Genomic DNA, 15,655 nt, shown 5'->3' with positions numbered 1-15,655 from the left:
TCATGTTTCACGTTTGAAGGATCATGTTGAAGGGAATTTTTAAAAAAGTTGCATTTTCCTCATGACGAAAGGTTTTTAGTGAGCTGATAGAGAGGGCTGTAATATTGGTTTACCTTAACATATTATACTAGATATTTATAAGCATTTAACTATTTATGTTGGAGCTTGTTTTGTTTAAATATTATTTCCAAGCAGTAGAGAATCAATGAATTATGTGTAAAACATAATTTGTTCAAATCTTTTATTTTCTTAAATCCACAACGAATAAACTAGAATACATTCACACAATGGTCCTAGAATAGAATCAGCTTGATGAATACCATACTTTCACAGCCATTCATTCAGTCGTGACAAAAGATTTTTTCAATGTATCAGTGTGAATCCAGTGTTAATGTAAGCTCTGAGTCGACAGAGCGAGGCTGAATCGATCCTGCTGCAGAAACACTTTAGTGGTTGTAGGCACTGAGATGTTTTCCTGTGGGGCTTAGGCTACAACACAGGCTACCCTTTCTCTCCCTGACACACAACCATAGCCATAGCCTGATACATTTCCACAGTCCAACGCGGTTAGATACAGTGGCCCTCATTTATCAATCTTGCGTAGACCAGAAAAATGGGTGTACGTACATCTCCACGCAAATCTCGGCATTTATCAATATGGACGTGAGCGTAGGGTACGCTCAAATCCCACGCCAGCTCTCAGCTCGTGTACGCAAATTTGAAAACAGCTTAGACTCGCAGTGCAGGCTGTGCCGGGTAGCCGATGACTTTGTTGGACAATTATTAGAAGATAATACAAATGCAGTGCAAATAAGACCGAAATAAAGATATTAATCACTTCAAAATGAGCAGCTTATGGTGTGCAACTGAGTAGGAGAGCTGATTCAATAGTGCGCACACGTAAGGGCAGTTGTCTCCGTTTTGGAGCAGCTGGGGGGACACTGAGGCACGGGGGCTGCATTCATTCAAAATGTTAGCCTAAGTATTAAATATGTAGTAGGCCTACACTGCTCTTTATGATACAAAAAAATACACGGCACAACAATCAGCTTAACATTTTATTTATTTGACGCACTTTGTAGATGTTAGTTCCTCTTTTAATGTGTCATTGATGCTAAAGCGAGCGATTTATTTCCACCTTAACCGGCACGTTTTTCCGATCTGCTGGTGGAGCAGCTCAGCAGGACAGGGGGCGCTCTCACAGCTGATCGCTGCCGGGTCGGCTTGTGCAGCTGACGGCCGGGCTGACCACTCGTGCCAAGCGCATGCTGTCATACAGTAAAACGCTAAATGTGTTATTTTTAGTTTTTAAAACCCTTTTGAGTAGTGCTATCTAAAAGGGCCAATACATTCTAATCATTCAAATCTCTGCAGACCTCTATTTATTTTATGGGGACCATTATCGGACAGTTGGTGCGTCTTTTTCTCCTCCACCACTTACATTATGCCCGCAGCCCCGCACCCCCAGTTGGTTGCATTTCAGAACAGCAACACGCTTTTTTTAGTGGCGATTTTGACACCTGTTGACCGCAGCAGTTATTTCCTTCCTAACTGCTGCCTTCTGTCGTTATTTGATGCTGCTTGTAGGCTAATGCTCCGAAATGAAACTCTTTTTTTTCTACTTTCGCTGTTATTCTGTCAATTTCTACTTCAGGGAAGTGCCGTATTGCGCATATCCATGTCGCAAAACCTTTGGGCGAGGCCTCTAAACTGAGAAAATATAGGGGCGTGGTACGATTGTTTTCAGCCGCTGCATTTATCAATACTTGCGTGGCGTACGCCGAGATTGGCGAGATACGACTGTTTGATAAATCCCACGCGATACCTGGCGTAGGGAGGTATTTGCGCCAGAATCTGCACCAGTTTCCACGCAAGTTTGATAAATGAGGGCCAGTGTGTGCTGTGGAAAAGGCCAATGGTCTTGTGATGTGTATCGCTGTGTATTATTATCCTCATTGTGCTCGGGTTGAGATATAAAGTCCAGGCAGGGAGCGCTGCCGTCTCAATTTTCACCAAAACTATGACGCGTTCAGATTGAACAACAAGACGTAGCCTACACACACATAACTGTTGCTTGGATCATCTACAAACTGAGTTCAGTGGGCTCACACTGTGTGGGCTCACACTGCGAATTAACATCAGAAAATGATGGGAGTTATAGTGAGTGATGGCTGACTCACAGACAGATAACTGCAGAGCTGACTGATGCCTCGATATTAACACCCCAAATCTCTATATGTGAGCATTAACAATCAGCTTAGTCTCTGGAACAGAGGAGGGGGGCTTAATGAGAGTTTTAATTCATTTTTGACCAGAGTTATGATTGAATTAGACTCCCACAGAAGGGCGAGGTCTCTTTACCATGAGCCATTTCCTCTTATTAGAGATGTAAGAGAAGCAGCATGCAGGGAGGCCGCTCACTCTGAGAACAAACTGTCTGTCCTCCTTTCATCTATACACATACTGGTACAGTCGGCATCTGTCTGCTGCCCGCCGCTGCAACTCGTGGTCTGATAACGTTTGGACACAGCTGCACTGGGCTCTATCTATGCTATATTTATAAAGAGGCAGTTCAACATTTTTGGAAGAATTACCATTTGCGTTCTTTGAATGATTTAGAGAAGATGGATACCACTCTTGCGTGGGTGCGTATAGAACAGAGCTGGAGCCAGGATGCGTTTAGCCTAGCTTAGCTTAGCATACAGACTGGACTCCAGGAAAAATGACAAAGCTGGCACTGTCCAATGCAGGGAAAACAATGCCTATTGTTTTGTTTATTTATTTGTGACAATTTGTTGTGCTACTTGCCTTACTATCCGGTAACATGAAGCTTGAGTCAGGATAAACTATGATTAGCATTACATCCAGGCCCGGTTCTAGACAGTTAGATTAGGGTGGGCCTGTAGAAATTTTAGGTGGGCACACTGGGCAGAGAGACCGAAGATGCTTGCGCGCGCAGAGCGCGCGAGCAGATTTTTTTTGCCCTTCTAAGATCTCTGCGTCTGATTTTTGGCACATTTACTGTGAATTGTGTAGAACACAATTTGCAAATAAACTTTGAGTGTTGCTGTGTGGGAGATTTGATTCTTGCATGTTTTTTTTCCAAAATGTTTATGAATGACATATAATATACATTAGGCTATATACTACATAATGTATCTTTTTTATCGCAGTATTAACTGTAGGCAGCCTGAGCTGATTGAAGAGAAAGCTTTGGGACTGGGCAACCTGGATGGTGGTAGTCCAGAGCTACAGTATATACTATACTACACACTATATAGATATATAGTCTTTCCAGTATTGCCTCCGATGTCCAGCTGGGTGAAAATAGTAGCCAGCCGAGGTCACAACCCTGCTAGGGGGGTCCGGGGGTATGCCCCCCTGGGAGATTTTTTTTTACCTTTTTAAAGTGAAATGCATGAATCTGGTGCACTTTGAGAGGACAATTAACAAATAACAAATAATTTGGAGACACTGGGTCGGATGAATTAGAAGACACATGGATTTTCCATAGAAATATAAATTTGAAATAAAATATTACGCAGGGTCCTCTGGGATGGGCTTGGTGCTCTTTTTCTTTTACGAGACATATTTTTCTGTAATATAATGAATTCATTTAAATGCAGTGATTACATACTACATACTTACATTTACATAATATGATGTTGATATCAAACACACAAACTAAAAAAAAACTAAATAAAAAAAAAATTGGGGGGGCATCCCTGGCAGTCGTGACCCTAAGCAACTGCTCATTTTGCTTATGCCTCGGGCCGGCTTTGCTGACCAGTGACCACTATAAGCGGGTGGGTAACTTGGAGGCAGGCTGTCCTGAAAATCAATAATACAATTAGAAGCAATGCATAGGTATATTCTTTAGTATTAATTAATTGTCTGAATTTTATTTGACATTTTCTTGGACAGCGAATGAACAGGTCTGTCCAATAAAGGGTCGGACGGACTATAACATCTATATAACTGGATTATAACATCAGCCTGTCATACTCTACAACTAGGCCTATACATTCCAGCCCAGAAGGTTACAGGGAAAGATGAGAAGGTGCTCTTTCCGTGTGGTTGCCCCAGGTCGTCTTCCTGGTGTATTTCCTTGGCATGATGGCTTTTCTACAATGTGTATGACATTAAAATAAAACATATGTTATGTAGTATTACATTAAAATATGTTTAAGACTAAACTTAACTTGTTGTGGTGGGGGAAAGTGAGGCAGTGACTCACTTTCCCCCACAGCATTTGGCTCACTTTCCCCCACCACCACAATTTGAGAAAAAACTACCTCTCTTAGCATTTCAGGCTTATTTTCAGTTATCAGCATCACATGGTTTCATATGTTGGTAGTTCATCAACACGTATGATAGAAGTTTTTCTACGTGAATACATTTGCTTTGGCACAACAGTTGATTAAGTTGACAGCAAGAAAATTTACTTTTACATGCAAAATACCTATTTTGGTGAAAAAAACATGCTTACCACAGCACCATGAGGTCCTCTCTTTCAGGGCCATGTGGAAATGAGAGGGGCTTGAAAACATATATCTCACATGACCACAAATGTTTTCCGTTGCCTAGATACAGGGGGTGGCTCACATTACCCGATGCCTCAGATTCCCCCGTTCTCCCCTATATATATTTTTTTTGATTGGGTGGGCACAGCCCACATTTGGGTGGGCACGGCCCACCCTGGCCCCTGTCTACCGCCGGCCCTGATTACATCTCATTGTCAATTCATGGCCTAAAATCCTGAGCTGTGGAACTTTCAGCATACATTCCTAGCAGTAAGCTATGCGACTGTCCTAACGGTTGAGAGCGTGTGCGACATGCGGATATGGCACAGGCTCCGCATAAAGAAAAAAATATATATTATTATTTTTTTTGATTGACCATACACCAAACAACTGATCTTACGGGCGCGCGCCACAACTCCAGCAAGACTCCTGTGATTTCAGTCCGACATTGAAAGATTGTCCGCCTGTGAGGCACTTTTTTCGGACACTTTTACGCAGCAGCCTCGGCTCGAGAACCAGGCTGTCACGCGCAACCTTAACACTTTATTTGACTGAAATCTGTTTTAATCCCCGGTAGCAGGATTGAAAATAATATTAATTTCAAAAGGAATCTAGTTGTAGTCAGGCCCGCCGCTCCCTATACGCAGAGTACGCAGACTGCGTAGGGCACCAAGTACCTGGCGGGGGCACCAAAATTAAGGTTGCTAAAAAAAATCATGATAATAATTAAATAATTGAACTACAAAAATATATAAATAAGCTGTGAAGAGGCCCACCGTAGTTTCTTTCTTAATTGTATAACCTACATCACTTAATTTGGGCAAATTACATGTTTTTACCTAATATATAGGCCTAAAAATAGTCTCCCCCCTTCCCTGACCCTAAAGCTGGGAACACACCGCACTGGCCGCGCGGCGAGATTACATACAAAGTCAATGTACTAGCGCGTGGCCGTGCGTCCACCCAATAATCGGCGTCCAGCGGCCGGCGGCGGGGGCTTGCGCGGCGCGTGGCCGCGCCTCATGAGAGGCGCGTGAATCGGGAGCGCGGCCATTAGCGGCGCATAGAAATTGTGTCATCGAAGGAGCGTGAATCGAAGGCTTGTGCGGCGAGCACGGCGCCGCAGAAAAAGATGAAAATTTTCATCTTTTTCTGCAGCGCCGCCGGGCGCCGCAGAAAAAGATGAACATTTTCATCTTTTTCTGCAGCGCCGCCGGGCGCCGCGCCTCCACAGCCAATCAGCGTTGAGATTGCCCGGTGGCGGTGGTCTGCAAGACGAGGTGGGCGTGTGGAGTGAGGACATTGGGCTTCCAATACATTCTGCAAATATGTTTTTGCATCTGTTTAGCTGTTGGTTGTACTTTAGCCAAGGTAGCGCCGGTTAGCATAGTGAAACTCACCCAGCTGTATGCTGCTCCTGAGGATAATATGAACCCAAAGTTGATGGCAGTGTCCGTGTGGAATTCCATATAGTACAGCGAAGCACCGGTGTTGTCCTCCGTCAGCCGGCACACTTTCACTTTCAGGTAGGCTGATGTCTGCCTTTATTTGTGCTGCTGAGCACACACTGCTGTTGTTAATGTGTTTAGTATGTTGCTGAATTGCTGTTAATGTGTGTGTATTTGCGATCGGGGTGCGTGTTCAGGCTGTTTTAATGATATTTGTGACAAGACTGCCGCTGGTTACACAGTGAACCTACATCTGTATTTTTTGGCACAGCTGGACCATGTTATTGTTGTTGTTGCACCGTAAGTGTGACAGGTCTGATCTCGGCGTCGGCGTCAGGAATATATGGCCCAATATGATCAAGCGGCGAGCCTCCTGCGGTCACGCAGCCAACCGCCGCCTACGATGAGGCGGCGGTTGGCCGTGGCGGCGACTGCGGTGAACATGGCCCAATATGACCAAGCGGCGAGCCTCCTGAGTTCACGCTGCCAACCGCCGCAGGCGGCCAATGCGGTGTGTTCCCAGCTTTTTGGTACAGCCTTCGAAGCTCTCGTGTTTTCGCATCGGAGACAGAGCGCTTCTGCCGGTGTCGGTGATATCGAGCTGCTTCTGAATGGCGGCCGCGGCGATTCATAATGGCAAGTAAAAGACAACAGGAATCTGGCGCAGAAAAGCGGAAGAAGAAAAAGCTGAGAGATGACACCCGTGCATCCCTTGTTGGTAAGTGTGTGAGAATTATAGGTCTAATTGTTTTGCTAACGTTCAGTGATATTGTAATGCTAGCACATGACAGCACAGTGGTAGAAGCTAATAGTTAAGACACTGTGTGACGGCGTGTCATCTTAAAAATCACTTTCTGTCACAAACGCTACTCATCAGCTGTGTAGTCTGAAGCATATTCTAGCTTTTCACAATGCATGTGACATGTTTGCAAATAGTTGAAGGTTGTCAATGTAGACATTATATGAAGCCTTATGAAGTCAACAATATTCTAGTGAGGCTATGGAAAATTTAAAATATGGTATCTTCACTTTTGGTCATTTAAAAAATGCCACCATTGTTTTGTTTAATGTGTATAATTGGAGTATATATATATTAGGTATTCAAGGTTTTGTTTATGTTCCACTAAATGAATATAATATAATAGTTTAATATACTTTCATAGTGACTAGATAGCAATGGAATAATGAAGTGTTTTACAGATAAACAGCAGATTTAAGATTACGCATAATATGGTGTTTTATAGTGACTTTTTATCCTATTATAAACAGTAGTGCGACATGATATTTTTGTTATCGGAAAATCCTAATGTTTTGGTTATTTTATTTAGCTTTTGCTAATCACATTTTTTTGTATTTCAAAAATATTCACAGGGTCAATGCTAAAATATGTTCAAGGAGCCACACGTAGCCAGGAGGAAGATTCAGATGATGAGCAACCTCAACAACCCCAGCAACCATCCACAAGCCGCCAGCATACTGAACAACTCCAGCAACCGTCCACCGTGTCTGAAGGCTCCAGTTCAGTACAAAGCTGTGAAGAACCATCCTCAAGTTCCGGTATACAGACACAACACACAACTGTACCCTCAGAAGGTACTGTATCCACACCCATCACTGAAAGCCTTTCAGCAGATGATGAAGAGACAAATGTGCCATCTCCAACAGACCCCGCATTTTGGCCCGCACATATTTCAGACACTGACAGGGTAGAGATTGTTAGAAGAGGACCATTTAAAGTTCCAGCAGAATTTTCTTTTCCAAGGGTGGATGGAAGGGCATTTCACCCAAACCTCCAATTGAAATCCCTTTCTAATAAAGAAAAAATCCAAAGAAGCTGGCTTGTCTACTCTCCAAAGAACACTGATGGTGCTCCTGTGGTTGCTGTTTTGTTTTTGTTTTATAGATTACTTAATATACATGTTCATATTTATGTATATTTAATGTTAACTTATAATAAATAGCAACGGTTTGATTGCAAATTCTGAAGGTTTTGTGTGTGTGTGTTTGGGGGGAGGGGGGCACCCTGACCAGCCCAGCTTAGGGCACCCAAAAGCTTAGCAGCGGCCCTGCCTGTGGTTCTTCTAGACCTGCAGAAGTAATACATGTCCCTTACAGCAGCCAGCACTATCAGGAGAGGAGGAAGAGAATACACCAGGAAGGCTGACAGTATCAGCTGCCTGTTGACATATGTATATATTAATTTGATTATTGTGAACACCCATTGATTGCACGGTTTTCTATTTGTTTATAATTAGGGCTGTCAAAATTATCCCTGTTAACGCAGGGTGATTAATCTCTGGAATTATCGGCGTTAATTTTTTTACCGCATTTAACGCATGTGCAGAATGATCCGCCCCGTACATCCCACCGGCTCTGTCCTACAGTCACTCTATAGTTGTGGCTGACCCAGGATCAGTAGCTGCGCGCAGCCAAACATAGCAGCATTAGCCCATGCCGTATTTTAAGGTTTTAAACTGCTAACGGTCACGTCTGTGTCGGGGGCATAGATATAAAATCAACTGCCGCGGGTGACAGTTGATGTCGGGAGCAACAGGAGGAGAAACATTGTCCGCTATGTTCAGAGCCCGCGAGGACACAAACGTCTGCAGTTTTCAGAGGTGTGTGTGATCAGACATCAACATAACGTCGGCTTCCTGGCACACATGAACAGTCCCCTAGGAATCGGTCGCGCGTACAAACGCACCCACCCACGCACGCACGCAAACACACGCACACACACCGCGGTCTGTAATCAAGTTGTATTCAAGAATGCACAACCTATAGATTCACCAAATAAATGCCATTCTATAGCTTATCCTATATTTGCCCAAAGACATAGTAAAGAGACAGACCAATTGAATAATGGTTTGGTAGGTAGGCCTATATATTTTAGTTTGATTTAAATTTACTTTCAGTATTAAAACCATCATTTGGATTTTCAATTAATAAACGTACTAATTTTAAATGTACATATCCACCTTCTGTCATTTATCTTATCCGTTCATACAACAATATACAGAGAAAATTCGAATTTTTCGGGCATATTTCGAATGGTAAAATTAATCGTGATTAATCCACAGAATCCTGTGATTAATCTGATTACAATTTTTAATCGTTTGACAGCCCTATTTATAATACATTTGTATGCCATTTGACAAGTAGGGGTATGTTGATTTTAAAAAGGCAAATGCCAATGGGTAAGGAGTGGTATGTCGATTTTAAAAGGCTTAGGCCTATGCCTATTTTTTGAATAATCTTTTTTATTTTTATATAACATTTGATATGAAAGTTAGTAGCACTGCAAACAATAAAAAAACATAACTTAACTATTATATTTCAATGTGGACATTCTAATAATGCTGCAATGCAATCTTGGACTGTGAACTTAGGTTTTATTTGAACATTTGAATTATGAAAAATAGTAATACAATTATTTATGAAGATGCAATCACATCAATGTCATGGTTATACAATACATTTAGCCAAAACATGTTTAAATGAACAGTTATAAACATTCTACAAGCCTTTTTTAAATTAATGTGTTCATATGCTATGCATTTAGGTAAGTGTGTATTTAAATTTTCTAGGACACTCAAACATGTATAATTTCTATGCATGGTCTGAGGAAGTTCAAATTTTGTTCTCAGAATACGAATAAATTCAGGTACATAAATATTGATAAATCGCATCACAAATCTGTGCGTACACACCGTTAGTAAATGAGGGCCAATGTTCTTCTACGGTGTTTGACATGGCACATTATCACCACCTACTGGCCTGGCATGATTACCTCAGCTTTTTCAATAGCTATTTACGTTGCCTTGTGTGTACGCAGAGATATCCTAAAACACTGTTGTGTGTATGGAAATCTTTTCTGAAAATGGAAGAGGAGAAATGTGTTTGTAAGTGTGGACATGGCCTTAGTCCTTCTCTCTGTAGCTGAAGGCCTCCTAGCAGCCTGCCTGGTCAGGCTGTTTCCAGGGAGGAAGAGCTCTGTGGTCATGTGTCCCTCTGGTCAGAGAGGCACTAGCAGAGGGGAACATCACATGCTCCCAGGAATGTTAGGCCCTGCTGTGGGTGAGCAGTGGGAATGCTCATGGCCATCAGCATGAAAACAGTGGAAGAGCTCAGTTTATTTCAGAGGGGGAAAACAGGACTGGTTATTTAGCCTACAAGTGTGCAGCAAAGCAGCCTTAAATAACATGGATTTCTCGGTGCATTTGTTCTGAATATCTGATGGTCAACGCTGATATCAATATTTTTTTAGACTGAAGCTGCCGAAGTCAAATCTTTACACCTAGTAGGTTGTATAAGAATCTACCACTAACTTACCTACCACTAGTATTTTTACGACGCCAGCTGTCGTGAAGCTGTTTTCTAGCTCGTGCCGGGCGTGCGAGATTCAAATGATCAGGAAGCAATATAGTGCATGTCCGTGAGTTGAAAGTGTGAGGGCACCGGACTCTTTTCGGCTCTGTGAGAGTGGTTAGTGACACAGCATCAACTAATGCCAGTAAGTGCTACACACACCTGATTGCAATGAGTTGATGCAGTGTCACCTCTCACAGAGCTGAAAGATTCCGTGTCCTCACACAAAGCGAATGAACGAGAGACGGCAGTTAGTATGGATCACGATGAGGTAATGTGTTTATGTTGTTGTAAATAATTACTATTTCAGATGAATAATGGTCATCTGATGATGCTGGTGAGGCAAAGTAAACTTTGTTTTAGTAGGCTGCCGCTCATTCATTTAGGAGTAAACACTGCAGTCTAGTTCGCTCCCGCCCGCCTATCACTCTCCCTTTTAGCTTTTCTTCATTGCATTTTTTTTTTTCTTTGATGGTTCAGCCCCGCGTTATCAGTCATTATGACGACAAATAACTGTCTCAAACAAGGCTCCCGCTCCCCTTCCCTCACCTGGGGCCTATTGCATAAAACTAGGATAAGGGATTAACCTAGGATTTTTCGGTTATCCTGGCTTGCGTTAGCCATGATCCGGTTGCATAAAAGCGGAGGGACATAAGTTACCCTGGAGATTTATCCTTTACGTTTAGCCTGGTCGACCAGGCTAAACGTAAAGGATAAACTTATTCTGTTGCCTGACTGGTTCAGTCAGCTGTCACTCCGATCTGAAATCAAGGTGTTTAACAGTTATTCCATGATCTTCTGTGTACTGCTTTATTTTCATTAGCCTGTTTTAAAGTACCATGTAAAAGACTGCATTGTCATTTAGTTAAATAGTTCTTCTTTTTTATTATTTAACCTGAACCATTTATAATTAACTTAATTATAATTACATTAAGATGAAATGATATAAATTATAATAATGTATGTGATAGTCTGTTAATATTGCAGGCTATATTTATACAATTGATTATCGATGGTAGATGACGTTGCAAATATGGGTCAAATAAATTCACTTTGTACTTATAACTATATCGAGGTGCATCTAAAACAAAATTCAATATCAATGAAAGTTTCCTTTTTTTCTGTAATTTAATTCAGAAAGTGAAACTTAAATGTGTTCTAGAATCATTACACATTAAGTGAAATTAATCTAGAATAAACATACTTTTCAGAAGGTCGACATGTCTGATTGGTTGTATGCAATATTCTAATATTTTGAGATACTGGATTTTTTATTCCATGATCAATCAATCATCCAAAAAGAAGGCCTGACATATTTCACTTTGTGTAATGAAAGTTTAACTTTTTGAATGGACTTTCCATGATATTGTATTTTTTAAATGCACCTGCAGACTGCTCACTGTCAACTATTTTATCATAAAACAATGCAGGGACATCAAGATTAATTGGCAGAGATGACATCCCCTGTATAAAATGAACTGCCCCCTGACTTACGGTTTAAACTAGCAAGGCATTGTGGGAGAATGGGCCGTCTTTTACATTTTTACATCAGCAAATCTGTGTTCGGTCTCTGGGTCTACTTCTGAAAGCTGTGGGCTGGCACTTAACAGAATGACTTACACCTGGCTTGACAAAGCAGCCCCTTTACATCCTGGATTGGCATTTATGCAACTGACTAATCCAAAGCGCCCAGGCTAGACTTTGTCAAGGCTGGCTTTATCAATCATCCTGGATATCTTAATACCACTTTTATGCAATAGGCCCCTGGTCGGGACCAGGCTAAACGTAAAGAATAAACTTATTCTGTTGCCTGATTGGCTCAGTCAGCTGTCACTCCGATCTGAAATCAAGGTGTTTAACAGTTATTCCATGATTTTCCGTGTATTGCTTTATTTTCATTAGCCTGTTTTAAGGTACCACATAAAAGACTGCATTGTCATTTAGTTAAATAGTTCTTCTTTTTTATTTATTTAACCTGTACCATTTATAATTAACTTAATTATAATTAGATTAAGATGCAATGATATAAATTATAATAATTTATGTGATAGTCTGTTCATATTGCAAGCTATATTTATACAATTGATTATCGATGGCAGATGACGTTGCAAGTGTGGGTCAAATAAATTCACTTTGTACTTATAACTATATCGAGGTGCATCTGAAACAAAATTCAATATCAATGAAAAATTCCTTTTTTCTGTAATTGAATTCAAAAAGTTAAACTTAAATATGTTCTAGAAATTCATTACACATGAAGTGAAATTAATCTAGAATAAACATACTTATCAGAAGGTCGACATTTCTGTATTATAAATCCTTTTTCTGATTAGTTGTAGGCTATGTAACATTCTAATATTTTGAGATACTGGATTTTTTATTCCATGATCAATCAATCATCCAAAAAAAGGCCTGACATATTTCACTTCTTGTAATGAATCTATGAAAGTTTAACTTTTTGAATGGACTTTCCATGATATTCATTTTTTTAAGTGCACCTGCAGACAGCTCACTGTCAACTGTTTTATCGTAAAACAATGCAGGGACATCATGAACAACTTGCAGAGAATACATATCCTGTATGAAATGAACTGCCCCCTGACTTACGGTTTAAACTAGCAAGGCATTGTGGGAAAATGGGCCATCTTTTCCATTTTTCCATCAGTAAATCTGTGTTCGATCTTTGGGTCTACTTCTGAAAGCTGTGGGCTGGCACTTAACAGAATTACTTACACCTGGCTTGACAAAGCAGCCCCTTTACATCCTGGATTGGCGTTTATGCAACTGACTAATCCAAAGTGCCCAGGCTAGACTTTGTCAAGGCTGGCTTTATCAATCATCCTGGATGTCTTTATTCTACTTTTATGCAATAGGCCCCTGGAGGGATAGGCTTCTCAAATCACGTTGCTGCGTCACACTGAAATCTGCGACCAATACGGATATGTGACCATAGAGCCTGCACAACGTGAACCGAAAATCGGACTGGGTGTGCGACCAGACCAAACGCAGTAATAAAAACTATATAAAAACGTCTTTCTTTGCACTGATGGTCTCGTTTGCTGTTAAAGGTAATTTATGATTATGAGAGGAAACATGAGGCTGTTTAAAAGATATTTAAATGTTACTCGGAGCTGCTTTTGCAAAAAAAAAAGAGATTTATAAAACTGCGGCGCACAGTTGCACGCAATCTTCCCTTTATAAATACCCACCTGCGGAGAATTGTGCGTGGACGATCTCCGCCCCGTGTCATCCCACTTCACCTCCCAGTTTCATCCCACAATCTACCATACATGGCGAATACTGAATAGCTCCTGAATATGATGACGCACTTAAAGGGGACATATTATGCAAAAACTCGGGTTTAAATGTATATTTCAGAGGTCTACTAGAAAAGGTTTTAATGGTTTATTGTTCAAAAAACCCATTAGTTTTCTACCATTTCCCATTTCTTCATCGCCTTTTCCAGCCTCTTCTGCTCTCTATCTCGAAAGGTTGGTATTGACATCTACCCCCCTTCGCAAAAATCCTAGTCAAATGTCAGCACACTTACCACTTCTAAACCAAAAGCTTTACAACTGAACCTGGTCAGGCAGGAGTCTGAGCTGAAAACTGTGAAAATTGCATCAAGATTTCTGGTTTCCCTGACATTATCCTCAGGTAAATACAGTTTAAATATGTCACAGTCAACAGAATATGAGCTAAGTATTTATGCAAAAACCTCCAAACTTGTAACATACAACGTTTTATGTATGTCTCTACAGGATAAACTGGGGAATGATCTACCACCCAGTGGAGTGAAAACGCTTTGGTTGTGAAGCCATGCTGAGGTAACATGTAAACATGTACAGTAACGAGGCAGGAAAGGAATGTATCATGTCAAGATTCACTGGAAAGGCATTATCTTTTGTAAAAAAAAAGTATAGAAATAATTAGTCAGAGCTGCAAATTATCTGACACCCTTTCAATATCTAATAGATAATGTATCATTTGTATTGTGATCACTCATTTATAATAAAGTTTTACTGTTAAAAAATGTATTGTGTTGCTAACTGTCACTGTTTGCTTCGTGTAGTAAAGGATTACTTGAAACTCACATTTTCATAGTCAGGATGTTGGACTAGTTTTCTGACCGATCTACATGCATTGACTTATACGTTTTTTAAATTCAACCCTTTATCTCTCTGAAGATTTCTTATAAAACAGTATCATTACATTTTAAAAAGACCAAAACCATACTTAAAAATAAAGCAGTTTATTCATAGCCAGTGAAATGGAAATATAAAGTGTACATATCAAACAGAAGCAAAGCCATAACTTGTATAACTGTCCAGTTGTTGCTGGTGGGCCCTGAAGGAGACCACCTGTCCCACCCAGTGAACAGTCTCCTTTGATGGAACTCTACTAGTGTGGTCCGTCATGTCACTCATATCTGTAAAACATGACACATTCAATGTTATATCATGTAGCCTAGCTGGAATATACATCATACATCTGTAGTTATGGCAAAGCTACTAACTAATGAAAATATATTTTTTCTTCCATTATTAAATAAGATAGGCTAGTACTAATAGATTCAGTATAGCCCTTGCTCAAGAAGCAACGAGTTCTGAGTGATACTGTGTGCTTTTTGAAATATAATGGACAGGAAACAAACAGCAGCAGAGGCAACTTACAGTAGGCTATTCTTCCTGTCTATTATAGTGTACATAAACACCATGTCCCTCGAAGCTTATCGCGATTAACCCATAGGGGTGGGGCCTATCCACAAATTGGCCATAACTCCTTAACCATAGGTCCTATCATCATCAAACTTGCTGGGTGTGTGCAGAAGTCATGTGGTAGCATGTCCCTCGAAGTTTATCGCGATTAACCCATAGGGGGCGCCACAGGGGCAGGGCCTATCCACAAATTGGCCATAACTCCTTAACCATAGGTCCTATCATCATCAAACTTGCTGGGTATGTGCAGAAGTCATGTGGTAGCATGTCCCTTCACCACATTAGGCTCCTCCCCATTACCAAATTAGGCTCCTCCCCTTTACCACATTAAGCTCCTCCCCTTTACCACATTAAGCTCCTCCCCTTTACCAAATTAGGCCCCTCCCCTGTACCACATTAAGCTCCTCCCCTTTACCAAATTAGGCCCCCCGTACCACATTAAGCTCCTCCCCTTTACCAAATTAGGCTCCTCCCCTTTACCACATTAGGCTCCTCCCCTCTACCAAATCAGGCTCCTCCACTTTACCAAATTAGGCCCCTCCTCTTTACCACATTAGACTCCTCCCCTTTACCACATTAGGCTCCTCCCCTTTACCAC

Source organism: Ammodytes marinus (assembly GCF_949987685.1).
Source record: "Ammodytes marinus genome assembly, chromosome: 17".
In the NCBI taxonomy this organism is placed as follows: Eukaryota; Metazoa; Chordata; class Actinopteri; order Uranoscopiformes; family Ammodytidae; genus Ammodytes; species Ammodytes marinus.
Note: the sequence above shows the minus strand (reverse complement) of the source record.